We start from the raw sequence: 21,775 nt of genomic DNA, 5'->3' as shown, positions 1-21,775 counted from the left end.
AGAGAATTAACTGGGAATTTATTACGAATTTATTGGGAATTTATTGGAAATTTACTGAGAATTTACTGAGTATTTGCTAGGAATTTACTGAGTAATTTTTTGAATAATTTACTGGGAATTTACAGAGAATTTACAACGAATTTACAGAGTAATTTACTGGAAATTTACTGAGTAATTTACTTAGAATTTAATGGAAATTTACTGAGTAATTTGCTGGGAATTTACTGACAATTTTCTTGGAATTTGCTGAGTAATTTACTGGGAATTTACTGGGAAGTTACAGGAAATTTATCAAGTAATTTACAAGAAATTTACTGAGAATTAACTTGTAATTTACTGAGTAATTTACCGAGAATTTACTAAGTAATTTACTGAGAATTTAGTAGGAATTTACTGGGAATTTACAAAAAATTACTTGGAATTTTCTAAGTAATTTTCAGGGAATTTACTGGGAAATTACAAAGTACTTTACTGAGCATTTACTTGGAATTTATTAAGTTATTTACTAAGAATTTACTCAAAATTATCTGAGAAATTTATAGCAATTTATAGAGTAATTTATCGGGAATTTACTGAGTAATTTACTGAGAATTTTATGGGAATTTACTATGTAATTTACTTGAAATTTAATGGGAATTTACTAAGTAATTTACAAGGAATTTACTGAGAACTAACTGAGTAATTTTTCTGTGAATTTATTGAATAATTTACTGAGAATTTGCTGAGTAATTTACTGGGAATTTACTTGAAATTTACAAAGTTATTTGTTTGGAATTTACTAAGAATTTACTTAGAATTTACTGAGTAATTTACTAGCAATTTACTGAGTAATTTACTAGGAGCTTTATAGAAATTTACTGAGTAATTTACTGAGAATTTACTGGGAACTCACTGAGTAATTTATAGAGAATTTAATAAGAATTTACATGGATTTTACTGAGTATTTTACTAGGAATTTACAAACTAATTTACTGGGAATTTACTGAGTAATTTACTAGGATTTTATAGAGTAATTTACTGGGAATTTACGTGGAATTTACTGAGAATTACTTGGAATATAGTTAGTAATTTACTGAGAATTTATTGAGAATTTACTAAGTAATTAACTAGGTATTTATTGAGAATTTATTGAGTAATTTAGTAGGAGTTTACTGGGAATTTACTGAGTAATTTACTTGCAATTTACTGAGTAATTTACTTGGAATTTGCTAAGCAATTTACGGGGAATTTACTGAGTAATTTACAAGGAATTTACTAAGCAATTTAATATGAATTTACTTGGAATTTACAAAGTAATTTACTGGGAATTTATTGAGTAATTTACTGAGAATTTACTAAGTAATTTACTTAGAATTTATTGGGAATTTAGTGAGTAATTTAATAGGTGACGACGAAATTATCCAGCTTTGGAATTATTAGCCCTTTAATTATTGTCTCGCACTAACTATTGTACTCGACGAACTGTCGTATTATGTAAAAGATTGGCAATGGGAAAATATTTGTGTAAATTTTTATGATTAAATAATATTGCAATTTTATTCAATTTATATTATCCTAGATAATTAAATTTCTGAGCAGGTTTAATGTTTTATGGGCCTAATTATTGTCAATTGGCCCAATAATAGTATGACAAATTAACAGGCCCAATACAAACTATGAAAGAAGTGGATACTAGAAGCCCATTAGACATAGGCCCATCAGTAAGCGAGGCCCAATACATTTACACAACTGACTTATGTATCATGGCCCAGTAATCCAATAGAGTTTATAAAATAATTTAATTACATATTACAACGCAACACAACTTATAAAAAAAATAAATATTTACACATTTTTTTTTATTACACCCAAAGGTCCAGTTCCAGACCTTACAGGGACATCTTTTTCAGGTGCAGTGACGTAATAATAATCAGCGGCAGAATATGTGTCTGCATAGCGCTCCATTGTCTACATAGATGGAGCCGTCGCCTGGGTTTCTAAGTCGGAAACCGCTTTCAGACTGGTGAATAGAGTATCTTGTTGCCGCTGATAGGCGTTGATGAGCCGGATTAAATTTTCGGCGTTGTTTTCACCGACGACCAACAAGGACCAGTGTAGCAGTATAAGATCCGGCTCATATTTTAAAATCAACCGCCTAAATTGACCTAGATCTCCGGGATCCATTGCAAAATAATTTAACATCCACAATCATTTTGAATTAAATAGTTTCCCGCTTGCGCTTGCCTTTTTAGATTTTTAATCGTGACCTCAGATCTGGGCGCGGAGCGGAGATACTAGCCGACAACATGCCACAAAATGCGGAAGGGAGCACCAATCGGGGGACGACACGTGGCGCAGGGGGGAGCGTCCCAGGTAATATTAGTGGGACGCTTCTGTGGACCTATATATATCACTCCCTCACTCTCTTACACCAGTATAGTTTTGAGAGAGTGACTTGCGTCATCCGAGAGAGTAAGTGACGTCATAGAGAATGAGTTATGGCCTCAATGCAACGTCGTTTCAGAGTTCAAAACAAGAACATCTTCCTCACGCATCCCAGATGTTCTTTACCTAAAGAGATTGTTAGAAAAAATTAGAGAGTTGTTCAGTAATAGGCCACCAAACTACGTGAGGGTTGCATTTGAATTACATCAGAATGGCGAACCCAATCTACATGCCCTCATCCAATTTCCATATCGCTTTCAGACGCAGGATGAACGATTCTTTGACATTTCTCACGATAATAGTAATCGCCATTTCCATCCAAATGTTCAAGGGGCGTACAACCATCAGAATGTGCTGGATTACATATCCAAACACGGAGACTACACGGAATGGGGTGAATTCCGTGGGAGAGGCCGCCGCTGCGCTAACTAGAATAACAAAGAAAATATATATCGCGACGCACTTGCTGCTGGCACCAAGGACGAAGCACTGGCACTAGTAAGAAATGGCGATCCAAAATGTTTCTGGCTAAATTATGACAAGTTGTTATCCAATTATGACCGGATTTCATTTAGTCCACCATTGGCGTATGTTCATCCATTTACAGATACAGTGTGGGCCGTTTCAACAAGCATACAGCAATGGGTTGCAGAAAATATAAGAGACGAGGCCCGAAGACCGCACAGGCCCAAGAGCATTATAATTGAAGGCCCATCCAGAATTGGAAAAACATGTTGAGCCCGGTCTTTGGGGCCGCATAATTATTATTCTAGCCACATCGATTTGAGGGACCACAAAGACAATACTTTCTACAACATAATCGACGATGTGGCCCCACAATTTTTGAAACATTGGCGGGAGTTTATTAGAGCACAACGGGATTTTTTTTCAAATTGTAAATATGCCCGCCCAAAGAAAATAAAGGGCGGGATTCCAAGTATTATATTATGCAATCCCGGAGCCGATTCTAGTTACAAAGAGTTTTTGGAAAAACATGAACACACCGGGCTCAAAGCGTGGACGATCAGAAATGCAGAATTGTATACAGTCGACCAGCCCCTGTTCGCCAGAACCAATCAAGAGGAGGCATCGTAATGCCAAGAAAAAGGCCCAACGCAAGAAGATATTCCACTTCCAATACGGCTGTTTGATATTCCATACGAACAGATGTGTCGAACCACATTCATTGCAGAGAGAAGATGCTATCAGGGGTCTTTTACGACACTTTGAAGAACCCGATATGGTTCAGAGCCGTGGACATGTACGTCAGCCACTGAGACCACTGTATGTCAGCCACGTATACATTGTGGCGGTGAACGTCTAGATTCCCATTGCTTTCCGGAGGTTGTAGTTGAACAGGCATTCTATCTTGTATACCCCCTGATTCCCCGGCATGGACATGTCCACGGCTCTGAACCATATCGGGTTCTTCAAAGTGTCGTAGAAGACCCCTGATAGCATCTTCTCTCTGCAATGAATGTGGTTCGACACATCTGTTCGTATGGAATATCAAACAGCCGTATTGGAAGTGGAATATCTTCTTGCGTTGGGCCTTTTTCTTGGCATTACGATGCCTCCTCTTGATTGGTTCTGGCGAACAGGGGCTAGTCGACTGTATACAATTCTGCATTTCTGATCGTCCACGCTTTGAGCCCGGTGTGTTCATGTTTTTCCAAAAACTCTTTGTAACTAGAATCGGCTCCGGGATTGCATAATATAATACTTGGAATCCCGCCCTTTATTTTCTTTGGGCAGGCATATTTACAATTTGAAAAAAAATCCCGTTGTGCTCTAAATTGGGCCCAAGGCCGTTTGACATGTACAAGAAAACACAGAATGGGCCTAAGGCCGCTTGTATATGAAATTTATGGGTTCGATGTACTTAATACAAATCTCATTCGTATAACCTCTTTACTATGGTATTATTCATTGGGCTTTCGCTCACTCTTTGTATATATGTATGTAGGTGAGCAACAGGATGCCTAACCCCAACTGTAACGAACCTAAGAAAGAATGCCAAGTTGTGGAGTCAATCATGCCACGCCTCACGAACGAGGCCTTGGTTTTCAAAACCATCATTTTAACCATTTTGCCTTCTTTGATGGTTATGTTTGACCTTAACAGTATGTAGGCAATGGTTTTGTATAAATATGGTATTACATGGATCTAGACATAGAATGTCTTTTATGTGGGTATGTTTGGTGTGAGTTATTAATATAAGAAATGTTTTTATTCATTCCATTTATGCACAAGCTCATTGGACAATTACTATCTTTTGCTTCTGCTTTTGGCTCCATATGGTTATTTGAAAATTGTTTTCTATCTGAGGCCATAGGTAATCTAATGATTACTGGTCGGCAATGATCCTAACCTATAGGGGCGGGTTAAAGTCATGACAAATTTACTGGGAATTTACTGAGTTATTTACTAGGAATTTACTTGGAATTTACTGAGTAGTTTACTCAGAATTTACTAAGTAATTTATAGAGAATTTACTGAGTAATTTACTACGAATTTACATGGAATTTATTGAGTAATTTACTAGGAATTTATTGAGTAAATTACTGGAAATTTACAAAGTAATTTACTGAGAATTTATTGAGTAATTTACTGGGAATTTACAGAGAATTACCAGGAATTTACAGAGTAATTTACAAGAAATTTACTGAGTAATTTACTTAGAATTTAATGGGAATTTAATGAGTAATTTACTGGGAATTTACTTTGAATTTTCTTGGAATTTACTGAGAAATTTACTTGGAATTTACTATGTAATTTATTGGAAATTTACTGAGTAATTTGCTAGGAATTTACTAACAATTTGCTGGGAATTTTCTGTGTAATTTACTGGGAATTTACTTGGAAGTTATTCGGAATTTACTGGGAATTTAGCAAGTAATTTATTGGAAATTTCCTGATTAATTTACTGAGAATTTACTAGAAATTTACTGAGTAATTTACTGAGAATTTATTGGGAATTTAGTAAGTAATTTTCTTGGAATTTACTGAGTACTTTATTGAGAATTTATTTGGAATTTATTGAGTAATTTACTCAGAATTTACTGAGTAATTTTCTGAGAATTTACTAGGAATTTACAGAGTAATTTATTGGGAATTTACTGTGTAATTTAATGGGAATTTACAGAGTAATTTACCGAGAATTTTCTGGAAATTTACTTTGTAATTTACTTGAAATTTAATGGGAATTTACTGAGTAATTTACAGAGAATTTGCTGAGTAATTTACTAGGAATTTTCTGAGAATTTACTGACAACTTACTGAGTAATATTTCTGGGAATTTAATGAGAATCTACTGGGAATTTATAGAAAATTTGCTAAGTAATTTATTGGGAATTTACTTGAATTTAATTGTCGGGAATTTGCAAAGAATTTACTTAGATTTTACTCAGTAATTCACAAGGAATTTAATGAGAATTTACATGGAATTTACTAATTATTTTACTTGGAATTTACTAACAAATTTACTGGGAATTTACTAAGTAACTTACAAGGAATTTACTAGGATTTTACTGAGTAATTTACTGAGAATTTACTGAAAATTTTCTGGGAATTTATTGAGTAATTTACTGAGAATTTACAAAGTAATTTACAGGGAATTTATTGAGATTTTACTGAGTAATTTACTGAAAATTTACTAATAATTTACTAGTAATTTAGTTAGGAATTTGTTGAGAATTTACTGGGAATTTTCTGAGTAATTTATTAGGAATTTACTAAGTAATTTACTGGGAATTTACTCAGTAATTTAGTAGGAGTTTACTGGGAATTTACTGACAATTTACTGGGAATTTACTGAGTAATTTATAATGAATTTACTGAGAATTTACTAAGTATACTTAAATTTAATCGGAATTTATTGATTAATTTAATAGTGCTGAGAATTTACTGGTAATTTACTGAGAAATTTACTGGAAATTTACTGAGTAATTTATTTTGAATTTTCTGTGAATTTACTAAGTACTTTACTGCGAATTTTCTAGGAATTTACTGTGAAGGTACTAAGAATTTACTATGTAATTTTCTGGGAATTTACAGAGTAATTTACTAAGAATTTACTGAGTAATTTACTGAGAATTTCCTTGAAATTTAAAGAGTAATTTACTGGGAATTTACTAATAACTTACTTAGAATTTAATGGGAATTTACTTAGTAATTTATTAGGAATTTATTGAGATTTTGCTGGGAATTTACCGAGAAATTTACTGAAAATTTACTGAGAATTTTATGAGAATTTACAGGGAAGTTACAGCGAATTTACTGAGTAATTTACTTGGAATTTGCTGAGAATTTACTAAAAATTTACTAAGAATTTAATAAGTAATTTACTAGGAATTTACGGAGTTATTTACTGGGAATTTACTAAGTAATTTACTAGGAATTTCTGAGTAATTTTCTAGTAATTTACTAGAAATTAACTAGGAATTTACTGCGTAATTTACTAAGAATTTACTGAGATTTTACTGAGTAATTTACTGAGATTTTACTGAGTAATTTACTGGGAATTTACTGAGAATTACTAAGTAATTTACTGGGAATTTACTGAGAATTTACTTTACTTGGAATTTACGGGGAATTTACTGGGGAATTCATTGTGAATTTACTGAGAATTTCTTGTGAATTTATTGAATAATTTACTGAGAATTCACCTTAAATTTATTAATTAATTTACTGGGAATTTACTAAGTAATTTACAGGGAAGTTACTGAGTAATATACTAGGTATTGTTCTGTGAATTTACTGAGTAATTTACTGAGAATTTACAGAGAAATTTAGTGAGAATTTACTAAGTGACTGGGAATTTAATAACTAATTTACTTTGAATTTACTGGGAATTTACTAAGTAATTTACTAAGAATTGACTAGGAATTTACTGAGCAATTTACAGGAAATTTTCTAAGTAATTTAATGAGACTTTATTGAGTAATTTACTTGAAATTTTCTAACAATTTACTGAGAATTTACTGAGTTATTTACTTGGAATTTACTGGGAATTTATTGAGTGATTTGCTAAGAATTTTCTGGAAATTCACTGAGTAATTTACAGAAAATTTACTGGAATTTACTAAGTAATTTACTTGGAATTTTCTAAGAATTTATAGAGAATTTACTGCAAAATTACTGAGTAATTTTCTAGAAATTTACCGAATAATTTACTTGGAATTTACTCTGAATTTAATGAGTAATTCACTGAGAATTTACGAAGAATTTTTGGAGTAATTTACTGGGAATTTACAGAGTAATTTACTGAGAATTTACTCAAAATTTATTAAGTAATTTACTTGAAATTTGCGGAGTAATTTATTGATAATTTATTAGGAATTTACTAAGAATTTACTGACTAATTTACTAGAAATTTGCTGAGCACTTTACTAGGAATTTACTGTGTAATTTGCTGGGAATTTACTGAGTAATTTACTCAGAATTTACTAAGTAATATACTAGGAATTTACTTAGAATTAACTGGGAATTTACTAAGTAATTCACTGAAAATTTAGTGGAAATTTGCAGAGAATTTACTGAATAATTTACTTGGAATTTACTGAGCATTTACTGGGAATTTACTGAGAAATTTACTAGGAATTTACCTAGAATTTAATGGGCATTTACTGAGCTTTTTAGTAGGCATTTACTGAGAATTTACTGGGAATTTGCTAAGTAATTTGTAGGGAATTTACTCAGAACTTTTTGAGTAATTTATAGAGACCAATATGAGGTGCTTGACACAGGGTAAAGCTAAGCACGTCTGTCAACGACTTACAAGGATACGACCTAACTGCAATCACTGCTAACTGGTCTACCTCTACACGACTTGAATGACGTCCCACTCAACCTAACACTGTACTACCCTCAATAAGCACAAACCCAGGAATATGAATTGACACAATATAAATATATAATAAACAAATTACAACATATATGGTCTCATAATTTACTGTTGAGGTGGAGGCCTAACGGCGACCGCCCACACAATAATATGTTCCTGAATTTTTTGTTGAATTTTGTGGATCTGTTGATCACAGAATTCTAACTATTGACTTATTGAATTTTCTATTGAATTTTGTGGATCTGTTGATCACAGAATTCCAACTATTGACTTACCCAAGGGTTAGAGAAGATGGTTAAAAAATGTAAATATTGACTACGGCTAGTTATCTAATAATCTAAAACATGTAAAAGATCAACAAGCAAATTTACATAGGGCATGCATACTATAAATACTTACAAACATTAATATCTTCAAAGCAGCATAAATCTTCAACACACAATTTATATTTAGGAATTTTTGTTACAAGAGGAGAACATATATTACAGATACACTCTAATCCACTCTGTCTCAACAACGGTGAGGTCCTTCCCTTTTATAGACATAAATAATTAAAAGAAAAGATAAGGTAAGGACAGGTGGCGTATCTTGAATGTGATGGAGTCGTTCATCCTTATCCTTTTGCTGAGTGAGAATTTGCTTTTGACTCAGCATCCTTATCTTCTTTGGACCGATATGAGATATTTTCTCTTTTCTGGATAGCAAACAAGGAGTCTTTAGCCGAAAGTAATTTTGGTATGTTCTAATAATTGGTTCTTATAGCGATCTCGGGTTTACCCTTGTTGTATAGTGATCCAGACTTGTGTCTGTAGATGTTGGTAGTTGACTATTATCTTGTTTGCATCCTCTTTACTTCATATTTGAGTTATGGGATGTGTTGGGTGGGTTTGTTTCAGGTTGGTTGAGTTTAGAAACCAAAACTAGTTGCCCAGATTTTTGGCCTGTCCGCTCAAGCGTAGATGTTGGCGCTCGAGCGTGGAATACACCCATCCAGTATTTGTTGTGCAGTGTTGTACGCTCGAGCGTAGGGTTGGGAGCTCGAGCGGAGGTCTGGTTCTGCAAAAGTGCTGAGCGAGTGCATTCTGCGCTCGAGCGGGAGGTTGGCCGCTCGAGCGTAAGTCTGTGAGTGGCCGCTCGAGCGGGGTGTTTTACGCTCGAGCGGGAGACTGGGTTAAAGTCCCGAAATTGTGACTTTTCAAATCACTTTTTGCTTTCTCTTCTCTCTCTTACTTTTCTAAAAATCACCATTGTTGAGCCTCTCACTCTAGACTCTACCTTCTCTCTAGGTTTTGATCTAGTAGGAGTGATTTGCTCATCTTTGGCCTTTACAAAAAAGTTGTTGATCGTCGAGGGCTTCCTTTTGATCAGAAAATTTCGAGGTTTGGAGCATTTTGGTTTTGATCTTCATCTCCTTTGAGGCTCCGGGTTTGAGGTAGGGATAACCTACTCCTCTCTATGGGTTTTGTCTTTAAATTTTGGTATTTTGAGATGTTGGGCTTGGTTTGGTGATTTTGTGAAAGTTTGGGGCTTTTGTGTAATTTTACAAAAGTTGGGGTTTTATTCATAATAAACCTAGATGCATGTTTGGCATGGAAAATGGAATTAATGTTGAATCATTGATGAAAATGGGACCTAAGGGTTGAAATGTTAATTATGGGAATTGACCTAATTACATTGTTTAATTAATTGGGATAATTAATTGAGAGGAATGAAGGAATGAAATGTTGATTGAATATCCATTGTGCATTTATTTTCTATTTAGAAATAACTGCTTTGGGCTATTGGTGGAGGATAGTCGTGATTGTTGTAGACAATGCTTGATGATTAAGTAAACTGAAACTAATCAATGAAATGTGTCATGGAACTTGACGGTTGATAGAATACATTAATTATATGTATTATGTGATTGTATATAGAACCTTTGTGTTTGTATACGTTATGTGTAGAGGAGGAGATAGGGGATGTACTCCGCGGTTTAGGGGAAGATAGGGGATGTACCTCTAAACCGGATAGGTATTGGGAGGAGATAGGGGATGAACTCCGTAGACAGAGCTCATATGCTTGTCTAGAGAAGTGAAGATAGAGCTCATATGCTTATCTTTGTGAAGTGTGGATACAGCTTGTATGCTTATCTGTGGATATTGTTGATATACATATCTGTTGTAGAATGTGGATACAGCTTGTATGCTTATCTGTGGGTATTGTTGATATACATATCTGTTGAGAATGTGGATATAGCTTTTATGCTTATCTGAATGTGAGATATAGTTTTTATACATATCTGTTGAAATGATGATAGAGCTGACATGCTTATCTGTTGAAAAAGGAAAAATGAAAGGTAACTTAGACTCATAAGTTGTAAGACATAAATATGAAATTTATGTGATTGTATCAGTGTTGGCCATCTATCAATTGCTAATGTTTTAGTCATTGTTCATGGTTGGTTTAGTGTATTTCTACTGGGCTGTGGCTCACCCTATATGGGAACATCATTTTCAGGTACAGGAAGCATGCCACCTCCAAGGACGTAGCTGGGAGGCTAGAGGCGGACATGTTTTGTTGTTTTACTTTTGATGTATTACATGTAACTTCAAGCCAAGGGCTTAATGTGTATCGAGTTAGTACTCTTTGTTGTAACCAAGTGTTAACTTGGAAAGCTGTAAGCCCGTAGGGCATTTTGTTATGATGTTAACATGTAATACTTATGTAATGAGACGCTAATGAATAATAGAAGGTGGTTTGTTTATACGTCAACGCATGTCTTGTTTGATGGGTTTAATGTTATTATTTTGAGGGCGTTACAACTTGGTATCAGAGCGTACCGGGTTCGAATACTTTGGGTACGTGGGAAGTGATTAGGATCACAATGGGTTTGTCTCGCTTGATAGAGACTTAGATGTAGTATCATATGCTATGTGCTTAATTGATAACATGCTTATGTGACTATGTGGGTATGGGATTTAATTTCTAGGATGTTGATTGGATCCTTGAGTTTTTGGGAGTCTTGTTGGAAAAGCACTTGATCAATGCTGTTTCTAACCGGAACTCTAGTAACGTCTCGGGACTATCATTATCCGGAAATGAAATTCGTAAGTGCTTATGTGTTTATGTGCTTATGTGGAGTGAATTACAGTTGTCCATGCATTAGGACGTGAGTGTCTAGTTTCGGCACATTTGTGAATGTGCTAACGTTCTGTGTTGCCTTTATTAGGATGTCAGGACGAGGAAGGGGTGCTAGGCGTGGTAGACCTGCGAGGCAGGAAGTACCGTTACCGGAGGAGGTTCCGGCAGTGCAGGAGGGAGTTGGACAGGCCACTGTGGCCGAGCCAGTAGGTCAGCAGGCTATGGGTACCTTGGCCAGAGAGTTAGCAGGAGCTTTGGGTATTCTTAGGGCTGAGAATCAGGCAGCTGAGATAGGGCCTTCCTTCTTGAAGAGGGAGTTCTTTCGGTGTAATCCGGATGAGTTTATCGGGGATCCTAAAGAGCCGCTTAAGGCAGATGAATGGCTCGAACAGACAACGAAGACGTTTGAGATGCTTGGCATCGAGGACGGAGCATTGAAAGTGACCTTGGCATCCTTCCAGCTGAAGGGAGATGCGGGTCAATGGTGGAAATACGAGAAGGCTCGTGTTGGTGGGACTTGGGAGGCATTTGTGAATGCTTTTCAGGAGAGGTTTTTGTCTGCAGTAGCTAGAGAGAAGCTGAGGGATCAGTTTAGCCGGCTTAATCAGCAGGGCTTGTCAGTGGCCGAGTTTGAGGCTACTTTTACCAGTCTGTCCAGGTTTGCACCGGAACTGGTGGCGTCTGAGGAACGCCGTTGCTATGAGTTGAGCGGAAGTTGAGGCGGGGCCTCAAGTTGAGAATTGGTGGGTCTTATATTCGAGAGTATAGACACCTAGTGGATGCTGCAGCTCATATGGAGCTTATGATGCAGGAGGAGGATGAGGGTCAGAGAGGCTCCAAGAGGAGCCAGGATAGTCAGAGTGATGGCAGGAGGCAGAGGGGTTCTAACCCTCAGCAGTCGCAGGGTGGTGTTGCTAGATCGACCTTCCCAGTGCCGAGTGCAGGCTCCGGGAGAGGTGGTCAGGGGGAATTCACTTGTTACAAGTGTGGCCAGTTGGGTCACAAGGTTTCAGTTTGCCCGCAGAAGGGTGGGGGTCAGAAAGCTGCTTCTTTTTCAGCTAGACCGCAGAGTCAGAGTTTGGGCAGGGGGCAGCTCTTGACTTGTTATCAGTGTGGACAACCTGGGCACATGAAGAGGTTTTGCCCACAGTTGAGTGCCACTTCGGGAGCGTCTGGTTCTAGGCAGACGCAGGGTTTTCAGCCAGCTCAGTCTGTGCAGGCCTCGAGGGCCAATCCGGGAGCTTCGTCATCCCAGTCTGTGTAGCAGTCTTTTGCTCCGAGAGGTGAGCAGGTAGACCAGGGGCCTACGGGGCGTGTGTATGCTGTTACCGCGCAGGATTTAGTACCAGCTCCATCAGTAGTGAGAGGTACTTTTCTGTTTTGCAACTCGGTTGCTAATGTGTTGATAGACACGGGTGCATCTCATTCTTTTGTATCTGCTGCATTTGCATCTGTTTTGGAATTGGAGTTAGCACAGTTAGCATCTCCTATTTGTGTGGTATCGCCTTTGGGTGGTGAGTTGATTCTGAAACAGGGTGTTAGAGGTTGTGATATAGAGGTCGCCGACTATAGGCTTCCTTTTCCGTTTGTTGTCATGCCCATGAAGGGTTTTGATGTTATTTTGGGTATGGACTGGTTATCGTCATACCGGGCTGTTATTGATTGCTACCGCCAGAGGGTTACATTGTGTACCTTGAGCGGGGAGTGGTTCCATTTCTTGGGAGACCGGGTTGGTAGTGTTTTGCCACCGGGGTATGATTCGCGAGGGCGAAGTGAGCTTAGTGGTTTACTTGCTAGTTTTGAGAGTAGCGAGTGTGTTGAGACTCGGATTGTGTTGCCGAGGATGGTTTGTGAGTATTCGGATGTTTTTCCCGAAGAACTTGTTAGTTTGCCACCTCACCGGGAGATAGAATTCTCTATTGATTTAGTGCCGGGTACGGCGCCGATTTCTATGGCACCTTACCGTTTTGCTCCAGCAGAGTTGGTTGAGTTGAAAGTTCAGCTCCAGGAATTGCTAGATAAGGGCTTTGTTCGCCCTAGCGTTTCACCGTGGGGAGCGCCGGCCCTCTTTGTTAAAAAGAAAGATGGTGCCTTAAGATTGTGTATTGACTATCGGAAGTTGAATCGGGCTACGGTTAAGAATAAGTACCCTATGCCCCGTATAGATGATTTGTTTGACCAGTTGAAGGGTTCCCGTTGTTTCTCTAAGATAGACTTGAGATCGGGTTACCACCAGTTGAGGGTCAGGGAGGAGGATATTCCGAAAACGGCATTCCGTACGCGGTATGGCCATTACGAGTTTCTGGTGATGCCATTTGGGCTTACCAATGCACCGGCAGTCTTTATGGACTTGATGAACCAGATTTTCCGGGAGTTCTTAGACCGATTTGTGGTTGTCTTCGTGGACGACATCCTTATCTATTCGCCTTCTGAGGAGGAGCATGAGGCACACTTGAGAGTGGTGCTTGGGTTACTTAGAGCCCATAGGCTGTATGCCAAGTTTGGGAAGTGTGAGTTCTGGCTGAGGGAAGTCAAATTCTTAGGCCACGTGGTATCCGGGGAAGGGGTGTCTGTGGATACATCCAAGGTTGAGGCAGTGCAAGATTGGGCACAGCCTAAGAGTGTGTTTGAGATCCGCAGTTTTCTGGGATTAACTGGGTATTACCGTCGGTTTGTGAAAGATTTCTCCAGGTTAGCGTCACCGTTGACTAGACTGACTCGGAAGGGAGTCAAGTTTGTGTGGAGTGAGACTTGTGAAAGGTCATTCCAAGAGTTGAGAGTTAGATTGACCACCGCTCCGGTGTTGATTATTCCGGAGAGAGGGTTGGGTTATGCGGTTTATTGTGATGCCTCACGAGAGGGTTTGGGTTGTGTGTTGATGCAAGAGGGGAAAGTGGTAGCTTATGGCTCACGTCAGTTGAAAATACACGAGAAGAATTACCCCACACACGACCTAGAATTAGCAGCTGTGATCTTTGCCTTGAAAATCTGGAGGCACTACCTTTATGGTGAGAGGTTCGAGGTATTCTCGGATCACAAGAGTTTGAAGTATCTGTTTACACAGAGAGACTTGAATTTGAGGCAGAGGAGATGGATGGAGTTCATCGAGGATTATGATTTTGAGTTACATTATCATCCGGGAAAGGCCAATGTTGTGGCCGATGCCCTTAGTAGGAAAACCATTAGTGATGTAGCTTGTATAGCCATCCGGGAATGGGAGATGTTGGAAGCACTTGGCGAGTTTGATTTGCTACTGGGCGAATCTGTCGAGGCTGCGGCCTTGTTTTCTGTTGTTGCGCAGCCTACACTTGTGACTAGAGTGTTAGAGGCACAGAGAGGTGACCTTGAGGTAGAATCCCTCCGAGAGAAGATCTCCAGTGGGAAAGTTGAGAAGGGTTTGACGGTGTATCCCGACCTGAGTGTGAGATACCAAGACCGTTTGTTTGTACCGGAGTCTTGCCGAGAGGAAATACTCCGAGAGTTTCACCATTCGCGCCTTGCGGTGCATCCGGGAGGTACTAAGATGTATCAGGATTTGGGTCGCCAGTTTTGGTGGCGGGGTATGAAGAGAGATGTGGCTGTTTTCGTATCGAAGTGCCTTACTTGCCAGCAAGTGAAGGCCGAGCATCAGAGGCCAGCGGGTTTGTTGCAACCCTTGCCTATTGCCGAGTGGAAGTGGGAGCATATCACTATGGACTTCGTTGTAGGTCTTCCGAGGACTCAACGGGGTAGTGATGCTATTTGGGTGGTTGTAGACCGGTTGACTAAGTCGGCGCACTTTATTCCTATGCGCGTGAGAGATTCGGTGGATCATCTTGCCGATTTGTATGTTCGGGACGTAGTGAGATTGCACGGGGTCCCAGTGACGATTGTCTCAGATAGAGACCCTCGTTTTACTGCTAGGTTGTGGCAGAGTTTGCAGAGTGCCTTGGGCACTAAGTTGACCTTTAGTACGGCTTATCATCCTCAGACTGACGGGCAGTCCGAGCGTACTATTCAGATCCTCGAGGATATGCTTCGGGGTTGTGTCCTGGACTTCAGTGGGACGTGGGAGAGGCACTTACCCTTGGTAGAGTTTGCCTACAACAACAGTTTTCAGTCTAGCATCGGTATGGCACCGTTTGAGGCCTTGTATGGCCGACCGTGTAGGTCTCCAGTTTGTTGGGCCGAGGTGGGTGATGCACCTTTGTGGGGTCCGGAGTTGGTTAGGGAGACGACGGAGAAAGTTGAGCTTATCCGTAGGAGGCTTGTTACAGCCCAGAGTCGACAAAAGAGTTATGCCGACCGTAGGAGGAGGCCTTTGGCGTTTGAGGTAGGTGATCATGTCTTTCTGAAAATATCACCTAGGCGAGGCCTGATGAGGTTTGGGAAGAGTGGGAAATTATCCCCTCGGTTTATTGGTCCTTTTGAGATCCTTGAGAGGATTGGCGAGGTTGCTTATCGGTTAGCCTTACCGCCGCAGTTGTCCGGGGTGCATGACGTGTTTCATGTGAGTATGCTTCGGAAGTATGAGCCAGATCCATCACATGTGCTGGATTGGAGTGATTTAGAGGTAGATGAGGATGCCTCGTATGAGGAGAGACCGGTTCGGGTCTTGGATAGGCGGGATCAGGTCCTGCGTGGCAAGACCATTCCTTTGGTGAAAGTCTTGTGGAAACATCACGGAGTGGAGGAAGCCACTTGGGAACGTGAGTTGGAAGTCCGTGAGAAATATCCGGACTTGTTTATTGATATGTAATCTTGTATTTGAATTTTACATTTTGTTGAACTTAAGAGCTTTTATATATGTCTTAAGTTGTGAAACATTGAGAATGTTTTGATTATTGGTAGTATGTTTTGGAACTTGCCTCATATGGAAGTTGAATGTAACATTATATCTGTTGAACATATTGTTGAAATTGGAAGGATAGTGCATAATGTTGATGCATGTTGAAAGTACATATGTTGTTTACATATTGTGATATGTCTCTTGTTTAAGGGATGGGATGACCGGTAATGGGTCGAATTGTTGAATGTTAAAATATAACATTGTTTAAAATGGAGGAAGACTTGTTTTGAAAACTGGTGCTTAATTTCGGGGACGAAATTCTTTAAGGGGGGGAGGTTATAGCGATCTCGGGTTTACCCTTGTTGTATAGTGATCCAGACTTGTGTCTGTAGATGTTGGTAGTTGACTATTATCTTGTTTGCATCCTCTTTACTTCATATTTGAGTTATGGGATGTGTTGGGTGGGTTTGTTTCAGGTTGGTTGAGTTTAGAAACCAAAACTAGTTGCCCAGATTTTTGGCCTGTCCGCTCGAGCGTAGATGTTGGCGCTCGAGCGTGGAATACACCCATCCAGTATTTGTTGTGCAGTGTTGTACGCTCGAGCGTAGGGTTGGGAGCTCGAGCGGAGGTCTGGTTCTGCAAAAGTGCTGAGCGAGTGCATTCTGCGCTCGAGCGGGAGGTTGGCCGCTCGAGCGTAAGTCTGTGAGTGGCCGCTCGAGCGGGGTGTTTTACGCTCGAGCGGGAGACTGGGTTAAAGTCCCGAAATTGTGACTTTTCAAATCACTTTTTGCTTTCTCTTCTCTCTCTTACTTTTCTAAAAATCACCATTGTTGAGCCTCTCACTCTAGACTCTACCTTCTCTCTAGGTTTTGATCTAGTAGGAGTGATTTGCTCATCTTTGGCCTTTACAAAAAAGTTGTTGATCGTCGAGGGCTTCCTTTTGATTAGAAAATTTCGAGGTTTGGAGCATTTTGGTTTTGATCTTCATCTCCTTTGAGGCTCCGGGTTTGAGGTAGGGATAACCTACTCCTCTCTATGGGTTTTGTCTTTAAATTTTGGTATTTTGAGATGTTGGGCTTGGTTTGGTGATTTTGTGAAAGTTTGGGGCTTTTGTGTAATTTTACAAAAGTTGGGGTTTTATTCATAATAAACCTAGATGCATGTTTGGCATGGAAAATGGAATTAATGTTGAATCATTGATGAAAATGGGACCTAAGGGTTGAAATGTTAATTATGGGAATTGACCTAATTACATTGTTTAATTAATTGGGATAATTAATTGAGAGGAATGAAGGAATGAAATGTTGATTGAATATCCATTGTGCATTTATTTTCTATTTAGAAATAACTGCTTTGGGCTATCGGTGGAGGATAGTCGTGATTGTTGTAGACAATGCTTGATGATTAAGTAAACTGAAACTAATCAATGAAATGTGTCATGGAACTTGACGGTTGATAGAATACATTAATTATATGTATTATGTGATTGTATATAGAACCTTTGTGTTTGTATACGTTATGTGTAGAGGAGGAGATAGGGGATGTACTCCGCGGTTTAGGGGAAGATAGGGGATGTACCTCTAAACCGGATAGGTATTGGGAGGAGATAGGGGATGAACTCCGTAGACAGAGCTCATATGCTTGTCTAGAGAAGTGAAGATAGAGCTCATATGCTTATCTTTGTGAAGTGTGGATACAGCTTGTATGCTTATCTGTGGATATTGTTGATATACATATCTGTTGTAGAATGTGGATACAGCTTGTATGCTTATCTGTGGGTATTGTTGATATACATATCTGTTGAGAATGTGGATATAGCTTTTATGCTTATCTGAATGTGAGATATAGTTTTTATACATATCTGTTGAAATGATGATAGAGCTGACATGCTTATCTGTTGAAAAAGGAAAAATGAAAGGTAACTTAGACTCATAAGTTGTAAGACATAAATATGAAATTTATGTGATTGTATCAGTGTTGGCCATCTATCAATTGCTAATGTTTTAGTCATTGTTCATGGTTGGTTTAGTGTATTTCTACTGGGCTGTGGCTCACCCTATATGGGAACATCATTTTCAGGTACAGGAAGCATGCCACCTCCAAGGACGTAGCTGGGAGGCTAGAGGCGGACATGTTTTGTTGTTTTACTTTTGATGTATTACATGTAACTTCAAGCCAAGGGCTTAATGTGTATCGAGTTAGTACTCTTTGTTGTAACCAAGTGTTAACTTGGAAAGCTGTAAGCCCGTAGGGCATTTTGTTATGATGTTAACATGTAATACTTATGTAATGAGACGCTAATGAATAATAGAAGGTGGTTTGTTTATACGTCAACGCATGTCTTGTTTGATGGGTTTAATGTTATTATTTTGAGGGCGTTACAGTTCTAATGGGAAACAAGGCACTATTCTTTACCTTTTCCTTTTTTATCTTTTTCTTTATCAATCTTTTCTGCAATCATACTGGTTAAAGAATCCCAAAAATCACCAAAATTGGGTTCTTCTATTGGTTGTGATTCACCAGCCAATACAAAGAATTGGTTGGCATATTCTTCTTCTGAATCTTCCTGTTCATGACTGCTGTTGACTGATTTTATGGAAGAGCCATCTTTAGATATAGTTTGTAAGAATTGCTCTTTCATGAAATCCATACTTTTTACAATTAATTCTGTTTCAGACAAATTCGAATATTTTTGTCTTAAATTTGTTTGAATATGGACAAATGGATTAGAATTAACTGGTTGACTGGGTATTGCTTTAGGAATAGCATCCCAACAGGCCTGAGTATGGGCCTCGATTTTCTAAACAGTTTCTGTTAATGTGGGATTCATACCCTTATCCCACCATCACAAAGAATACTCTTTTAAGACGTGAGACCCTATTCTGGTAATCACATTGAAAATCCCATTTCCAGATCCATGGAATGCTAAATCGGATAACAAAATTGGTTAATGATTTACTGATAGAAATATTCTTGTTTGCTAGTAAATGAGAGTAAGCAGTGCATGCCAGTCATTATATGCTTCTCTCACTGGTACAGGTAGAATTTCTAACTGGAGCCCAAACTTATCCCACCAAACGATGAACCAATTTGGTAAATCGTTTTTGAGAATGTTAGAGCTGATACGGATAAACCAAGAATGGTTGTTAATGGGATTCTAGTAACATAATGCAAAAGTAAAGGCATCAATATAATCCTAATAATTGTATCTGGTTTCTCGATTGCGAATATCTAATTGTCTAGTGGTATCCGGATGAATGCCCCAAGTAGTAATAGACATTATATTTCTAATGGTGATCTTCCTGTATTGGATTGGGTTGGCTGTTTTAGAAGGATCATGCAAAGTATGCTTGATCTCAGCAGATCCTGTTTCTGAAAGTATATGTTCATACACATAACAATATTGATCGAAATGTGGGGGAAATTGTTGCGTAGTAAGATACCGACGCTTAATTTCCCATGGATTTGACATCCATTTTTCAGCAGCTGGTTCAATGTAGAGGACTGTGTCATCGATGATACTGTTTGGGATATATGAGTCTTCAGGCTTAAGGAGAATATCCTTCTGTTTGGCTGGATTCGCCTTTACTGGTGGAGGCATGTAGCCTTGAAAATTCTGTATGATAGGGATTGGAACCTCTACCTCTACCTCTGCGGCCTCTACTGGTCATACGGAAATACTGTTTTGGCCCTGTAAATATTCACGAGTTAGAAAATCGGGTAAAGAATTATTTTCACCTTTGATATATTCAATATCAAAATCAAATACTGATAGAGCATTTTGCCAAGTGACAAATATCTATTTAGATGATAAATTTAAAACATCTTTTTTGAATATCTATTTGCCTGCAGAATAATCAACCCTAATAAGAAAATGTTGATTAAGCAGATCATCCTGAAATTTTAAAACACATTTTACAATAGCTAAACATTCATGTTTAATGGTTGGATAAGTTAAAGCTGGGCCTCGCCAGTTGCCAAAATGAAAACGTAGAAGCTCTTCTATTGAAGTATAAGGATTAACTTGTTTTAGAATCGCACCAAATCCATGGTTAGATGCATCGGTTTCAACAATCTTTTTCCATTTAGGGTTGGGAAGTTGAAAATAAGGTAATTGTTTAACCTTAGCCTTTATTTTCTGAACGGCTGTGGTATGCTCCTCAGTCCATGGCGGAGGATTTTTCTGCAGACGGGTCTAGAGAATGGAAGCACCTTTGGCTAATTGATGATAATAATCCCTGATATAATTAAGACTTCCAAGAAATCGCTGTAATTGATTTTTATCTCTGATTTCATCGAGAAATTTAGATGAAAATTCAATGCTTCTGTTAATTGGTATAATACTTCCATTATGAATATTATGACCAAGAAAATGTACTTTTGTTTGGAAGAGTTTCATTTTGGGTGCACATATAACTAATCCATTTCTGATAATAATATTCTTAAATATATTAAGATGTTTTATGTGCTAATCAATGGAGGATGAGTAAATCAAAACATTATCAATATAACAGATAGCAAATTCTGTATAAGGATTAAAAATATCATTCATGATATGTTGAAATTCTGATGAAGCATTTTTGAGTCCAAATGGCATGGCATTCCATTCATAATGCCCAAAAGGAACTGTAAAAGCAGTTTTATGTCTATCTGATTCAGCTATTTGTACTTGCCAATATCCTGATTTTAAGTCAAATTTTGAAAATATGACTGCATCCTGTAAGCGATCTAAAAGATCTTTTTTGTTTGGTATAGGATATCTAATCCACCTAAGAACATCATTAAGAGGTTTATAATTAATTACTAATCTTGATACACCTCTTTCTTTTTTTGCATTTTTATTAACATAAAATGCTGTACAGCTCCAAGGTGAGTGGGTAACTTAGATTAATTTCTTCTATAAAAGACTTTGGATTTCTGTTTTACACATTTCTAAATTTTTTTTTTTCATTTGGCTTGGGTGAGCTCTGGTGAGGATGAATTTTTCATCAAAATCCGATTCATAAGGAAGGGTGACCATATGACGCTTCCTTTCCCAAAAAGCATTGGGAACATCACTGCATATCTCGGATTGAAATTCCTTTTCAACTAACCTGATTTTATTCTGTAAAGATGGCTATTGTAGCTGCTGTTCAGTAGTAAGGAAATGAATTTCTGATTGAAGAAAATTAATTTGTTTTTCTTTAAAAGTAACCAAATCTTTTATCTGGTCTAATTCTTTTGTGTAAGGTTCTGCTATGAATTCAAAAATAATAGATTGATCTCTGATGATTGTATGAATACCTATGGAATCAATTTTTGTGATTAGCATAAGTAAACATAAAAATGGTGTCCCTAGAATAATATTCTGAGACATATTTCTGATAAGGACAAAAGCTATGGGTAAGCAAATTCCTTGATTACAGATTAAAGCTTCGGGTATCTTATATTTTATTTTCATAGAAGTTCCACTAGCACTAATTAAAGACTGAGTGGCTTTATGAAAATACTGAGTTGGAATTAATCCTTCCTGGATACAATTCATATTAGCTCCACTATCAACTAAAGCAATAGCATCTTTGATAATAAAATCTGGTTTTATTATAAAAGTAATTCTGATATACCATTTTTGAAAG

Source organism: Camellia sinensis, chromosome 9, assembly GCF_055761805.1.
Source record: "Camellia sinensis isolate YWXY chromosome 9, ASM5576180v1, whole genome shotgun sequence".
In the NCBI taxonomy this organism is placed as follows: domain Eukaryota; kingdom Viridiplantae; phylum Streptophyta; class Magnoliopsida; order Ericales; family Theaceae; genus Camellia; species Camellia sinensis.
The sequence above is the reverse complement of the archived record's forward strand: the minus strand, read 5'-3'. Positions refer to the sequence as shown.